Source organism: Plectropomus leopardus, chromosome 14 (assembly GCF_008729295.1).
Source record: "Plectropomus leopardus isolate mb chromosome 14, YSFRI_Pleo_2.0, whole genome shotgun sequence".
NCBI lineage: Eukaryota > Metazoa > Chordata > Actinopteri > Perciformes > Serranidae > Plectropomus > Plectropomus leopardus.
The window spans coordinates 28,300,951-28,307,772 of NC_056476.1; positions in this window are offsets into that span (position 1 = coordinate 28,300,951).

The following is a 6,822-nucleotide window of genomic DNA, read 5'->3' on the forward strand; positions in this document are numbered from 1 at the left end:
ACAATGTGAAGGAGAGATGCCTAACAGAGAGAGCAAGTCACTGACGGGCAGAGCAGCTTTATCTTCTGTTAACATTAATACTGTATGTTTTATAATCAGTAAAAGGATGAAGACACAGTTGAAAGAGCTGTAATGGACTAAACTTGGTCATTTGCTGGGTTTTCCTGCAGTGGGCGAGTTTAAATGTGGACACTGGTAATGGTCAGATACAGAAAGCTATCAACATCTTGTCAGTGGGAAGATAAAAAACTGTTTCTATGACACTGCACGGTGTGGCATTTATACTTTGCACAGCTTTTATTCTTATCTGTTCCCGTTTGATAAATTGCCATGAATATGACTGCACGCAAACATAAAACACGGACCTGAATGTTCAGCAAAGCCTGGATAATCAGTGTAGTGCTGCCACCCACCTGCTCAGAAGCACCTGGTGTGAAGCTACATGTTCATGTTCTGGTTTGATTACCAGAACATGAACACATCCTCTCACCAGCTACTGCCATGACACTGTCCTCTCACACTGTAACAGCATCAGCCATTTGATTACAACCTTGTGCAGCTCTTCTAATAATGGCTAGCTTGCAGAGGTTCAAGTCATGGATGTGCTGAACCACAATTAAATTCACCAAGGGCATCGTTTTCATTGGGACAATAAGCTTATCAGCAGCTCAAAGCGATGCAGTGAGTGCTTTTACAGAGTCTTCTGTCATGGGGTTTCAGCTTTCAGACTAAACGCAGGCTGGCCTTTCCAATTGGTCAAGGTCGTTGGATTGTAAGCAGCTGAAAGGTATACCTGCAGACTCGGTGCTGTAAAAAGATACTGTCAATTTTTCTTTTGAAAACATATTTGTATTTTATGAAGAAGAATTATAGGGCAACATTGGGGAAAAAATCTTAGATTTTAAAAATAAAGTCATTATGTTGCAAGAATGAAGTCAGTGGAAAAAAGTATGAATATTATGTGATTACACTAGTAAATTTAGGGGAAAAAATCGTAATATTGAATGATTAAAATCATGAGAAAGATTGTTTTTTGTTGTTTTTTTGTTTAATCTAGGAATTTCCAGTTCAGGTCCTAAACAAAGTCTAAAATATGAAAACTAAACTGTTATATTCATACAGTTTAGTGCAAAAACTGCGCCACTGAAACCCATTCAAACTGCAATTTTATATATATTCATATCCCAGGCAGTAATAATATTAAAAGTATCTCCTTATTATTAAGACTCGTGATGGTTAAAAATAAACTCAATTAAAGTAAAAAAAAACATATTAATGTATGATATATTAAAAGCCCAGTTCTGAAAAGCACATTTTATGCAGAGTGCTATGAGTGTGAGTATTTGGCACTATACAAAAAATAATGATATAAAAAAATAACTGTTGCTACTAATCATTGACATATCCCAGGCTGTTATAATCAAAAATAATAATAATGGACTTGGCATGTAGTATATTGGACATAATTAATTTGTTGTGCTTTGTTAATCTAAAAACATAGTGGCATCATGACAAAAACCTGTCATTAAAGGGTTAAAATTCTGAAAATAAATGAATATTTGATATTTAGGAAATGGACTGATGTTGGATAAAAATAAACTTAAGTAAAAAGTAGAAAATAATATTGATGCATAACATTTTTCAAAGCTTGATTTTCATAGTGCACTTTGTGTGCAGAGCGACACGGGTGTGTGTAATATTAAAACAGGCTAATCTTGTAATATTAGGACTTTTCCCTTGTAAATGTACAAGTTTAATCTCATAATATTATAACTTTTTTCTCAACATTAAACCTCTATTCTCATAATGTTATTTTTCATCACACATTTTGGCCCTAAACTGGTCTGACCCGACAGAGTTTTTGGGAGCCATCGGGCTCAAGTTTAGATTAAGAAAAGACAGATTATTATCCTGGCCGATTATCGTGGACGATATTTGGCATTTTGCCGATATCTATATCAGCATTTTGTTTGAATGATCCCTAATAAATTTAATTAATGAAAAAGTCCAAAAAAGTGGCAGGATGTGAGAAACGTTTACTTTGTAAAACCTCAGGGAACTTTTTTTATTTATTCATTTTTTATTTAAATTTTCACCTGACTTTATAAAAAGTTGCTAGTAACTTGCTGTATTTGCTACTTAAAGTCTCAGTTTTGATTAAAAATTTGCTAAAGGCATTTAAACAGAGTTTTGAGTTTGACTTTACTATATTTCAAATTTTAAATATTAACAAAAAGATTTTCATTGTTATTGTGAATGCATATCGACTCCAAATATTGGTCATCTGTCTCATTAACTACTAATAATTGGAATCGACCCTGGAAAACCAAAATTGGTCAGTCTCTAATTCCAACCTTGGCCCTTTGCTGCATGTCATCCCCTTTGACACTTAACCTGTTCTTTCAAATGAAGGCGAGCACCGCAAAAATAATCTTAAATAAAACAAAACACACACACTTTGTCTCGAACAGTGGTCTGCAGCTATCTGCTGCTTGCTTGGCAGCTGTCTTACCTAGGCTTCACACCATCCACCATCCCATCCTTCAACTGATAAGAAACTCAGCTCATATATATGCAATCTGAACTATAGAAATGCTGATATGATATGAATTATAAAAAAAACATAAAAATGTAAGATCTCTGAGGCTTCTAGAAAGGTACAATGCCAACATTTTCTTCTGGCTGTCTGAAAGAAGACCTGTACCTCTGAGTATGCTGCAGAAATTCTCAAAACAAAATCAAACTTTTCCTCAGCTTCAGCCATATTGTGACCTCCCTCAGTGGATGGAGTTTGCTCAGTTGTCATGGAGATAGCTAGAGAGACTGCATGCACATCCATAACTTTTACATTAAGCTCCACAAACAAAAAGGCTACCGACACAGGACTGTGTGACTGATCTGCGATCAAAAGTCCATGCAGAATTACAAAAGAACTGGGAACAAGACATCAGTGTGCATGTACTTGTTTGATGGTGTTAAGATGTGTAAAGCTAGGGAAATCAAGTGGAAAATCTGGCATCTTTGGAGTTTGACTCATAAGTCAGGTACCTCAAACACTGCAATGATTTTTACAGTTCTTTTAAGAGTAATTTTATTTTGTTCCCTTTTTGTCCCACAACAAAATCACTGGAGAACAAAATGTAACTTTAATGAAGAAATAGTCCAATGTTACTTTTTTTCCACTGGTTTGGGTAAAGCTTAATCAATGATTTCTCTCTAAGCACATTATAAATGTTGGAAAATAGTTGTTGAACAGACTGGGAACAGTGCACTGTGGAGTTAGTGAACTGTTTCTAACCATTTCTGTGTCCAGGATTTTTTGGGCAAGGGAATCCTAGGATGGCAAAGGACTGATTTCCCTGACATTCTTACCCTCATCCTAACCTATCCTACTCCTCTCGCCTTAACCTTACCAGTTCAACCAACAAAGGAAACAAATTTGCAAATTTGCAAATTTGCGCATTGAAGCCATCCTTAACATAATCACTCCCCCGCTCTATGAAAACAAGAACAAGCATCTGGGAAGCAACAGACTCTCGTTAGCTGCTAACTCAGTAGCACAAAGCACATATGTCCCTCAAACCGAAGAGCGGGCTGCCATCAGACTATTGCAGCAATAGACTCTCTTTTAGCCGATAGTACAAAGCACATACCCAAAGCAGTGAGCAGTAACTGCCAGTGGGCCTGGTAGACCAACAACGTCAACACGTGGTGGGATTATGCTGAATGTGGTCATGTTTAGGCAAATACAGCACATGGCAACCAACGATGGGATGTCAACAAAAGCACATGCTGGGATGGATGGTTAGGATTTGAGAAAGGACGTGTAGAAAGTAAGGTGTAACAAAAAAAATCACATTCTCACAGGAAGCAAACACCCGACTCCTGCATGAAAGTCCGGGGTTTATTGGACGTCGTTACTCAGCGTTCCAACCTGATGCCTTTCTGCTATGCTCCATGTGGATGCAATAGTTTCTGTCTGGCCATGTTCTCAAGTGACACTGCTGGTGCGCATATCATGTGCCCTCCAGCCACCCTCTGATGTATGATAACTCAGTGACCAGATCTGTCTGTCCACATTATCAGCTGATGTCTTCCAGAGGCCCATCAAGCGCAAAAACAAAATGTGCCTTTTTGCATTGGGATCGTTTGTCGAAAGCCCTGTTTCCCCTGTTAAACCAATTTACCCCTGGTTCTTGAACCGGTTCCCTTCAGGATGCTCAGAACCTTGGTGATATGCAGTGAACCAGCAAGCATTTCCACCCGCTTTACGGGGAACCATTGTAATCAACGTATGTCATCAGCTGAGGATGTAGCACAATGCACAACAGGAGTAAACAGCAGTAGCAAAATCATGGATTACATTGATTATCTATGAATTATTGTTGTATGTATTTTATGCCGACCATGAATCATCTTCTCCTTGGAACCTGCAGAATATGACACGCCCACTGATGTTGACACGGTTTGCACTTCAGGTCAAGGAAAATCTGCAATCTTTTGGTTTCAGCTGAGAACCAACTTTTCGGGTTCTCAGCTATTTTAGTGTTGGTCAAAATGCTATGAACTGTTCAAAGTAGGTGCTGGGAAGCCCTGCAGAACTGGTGCTATGTTAGTGGAAAAGGGGTAATGATGCAGATTTCCACTGGTTTGGTTCTTAAGGTTCGTTCACTGTTTCTTTCAAGGTTGTGCCAGGATCAGAGCAGCATGGTAATTAAATGTTTTATCCTCCTTCAAGGTGTCATATTCATTTGTAGAGATTCTGCGAGTCCTGCACATGGATACACTGTTGTCTGTATGTCTGCAGTCAAAGGAAGCTTTTGCAGTGTATCTAGTCCACGTTGTTCTTTATATTATGAACCTGTGAGATCGCTGTGACACTGAGCACCCTGCTGCTGGTGAAGAAAAGACAAGTAGGTGATCTGATTAGTCATTAGTGGCAACGTCTCCCACCACTGCTATAGATAATATATTCCATCAAACGTGCCCTGCTCAATTGTGCTATAGTTGTTCTGCACACCTCTCAGGCCACAACTGTATCAAAAATCAGTCATAGTAGGATTCAAGAATTTATTAGGCTCCTCATTAGCTGCTGCAGAACATGAGCTACTCTTCCTGGTGTTCACATAGAACATAAAAACAGAAGAGACACTTAGGGACAAAACAACCAAATGATATCAAAATCAGAGAAGTTTATCACAATATCTTTCTCACAAACATTTTCCTGTACTTATTAATCATATCCAGTACAGGACTTGAGAGGGAGCGCCATTGCTTTCTAATAATATCAGCATTGTACTTGTGCTCCAAAATAACAAAAATATGTTACATTGGTTTATGACTGTCATTGAACCATGATTTAGTAACAAGGCCTTCAATGTTTGCAGTATGGCGGCAAAAAAAGATTCATTACAGATCGCTTTGGTCGTCCAAACTGGGGGTGCTCCTATATTCCAGGAGCTGTCCTGGAGTGTAAACTATATCAAAATGCTGGGGGACACTTAAATTGTTTGTAGTCAACCAGGTAATGAAAAAAAAGCATACCTAACAACACTGTGCAGCAAGAAAGAAAATATATAAGAACTGCAGTCAAACAGAGTTAGCATGTAGTTTGCAATAGACTTTTTTTGAAAAAATGTCTTGATTCTTTTGATCCACGGACACTTACAGATGAAATTAATATAAGTAATTGAGGAATAGACACATATTTGGACTTTAGGGACGCTCCAGAGGTAGGGTGTCAGCACTATTTCCTCATCTTTCTCATTATCCATGCCACTACCTCTGAATGAATTATACTATACTGTATACTATGCTGTGTATCAGTGGATAATATTTTTTGAGCATCAAAACCCCAGCAAATTGACTCATTTCACTATCAAGCCATTCAGTTTGAAAACATTTGAAAAGTCTATAAAAGCCAAATTACATTTTTTGACTGTCATTCAAGCTAGCAAAGCACTAAACTGAAAGTCAGTTGCTCCATTGTCGGAAGTTACCCACTTGGCACAGTCGGCAACCAAAAGTCTCTAGTGTGCATGCCTCATAGGCCAGTAATGCAGAAGACCTGGGTACTTTTACACCACGGAAATAGAGTATTTTTGCTTCATGCACTGCTGAACAGCTCTCACAGGAATCAAAAGGGCACCACAGCAGCACTTTAAACTGAAAAATCACAATATAAGCCTCCAAACACAGCCGGAAATGTTTCAGTAGGAGTATGATCTGAAATCAGGGGAAAAAAACTGATCAGCAACCAAGTTTATATGTTTCCTTGAGGTTATATTGTAGCTACATGTAGCAGTGTAGGTTATCTAATGTAAAACTTGCAATAGCCTGGAGCAAGTGGCCATATAAAGAAATCTGTCAGAAGCTGATATCAGCTTGTAGCCAAAGTAGGAAAAAAAACGCTGAAAACAGAGTATTCAGAGCAGTCTGTAATGAATTGAAACTTTGGCCTTGTTTCCAAAGAATGACATTGTAACATAAGATATATAACGAAAAAAGAGAAAGCATTATGGTACATTTAATCGTTATCATTCGATTAATTACATTGTTGTGATATAAGACGTCCCACTGGTGGCAGTACTTGATACAATAACTCAGAGCAACAACATTATTTTCATTTCATTTCCCTATGGCTCTACTCAATATTAGGTTTTTTACTAGCACATCTTTTTAAGTTGTTATAGATCAGTAAAGCTTTCAGTAACGAGTTTTGATATGTCTCTGATTAAGTCCACTTTATAAAAATCACTGCTTTGGGCCTGCTGGAGATAATAGAGCTGAGGTTCAATGCATAATGGTAGGAAAAACATTCTT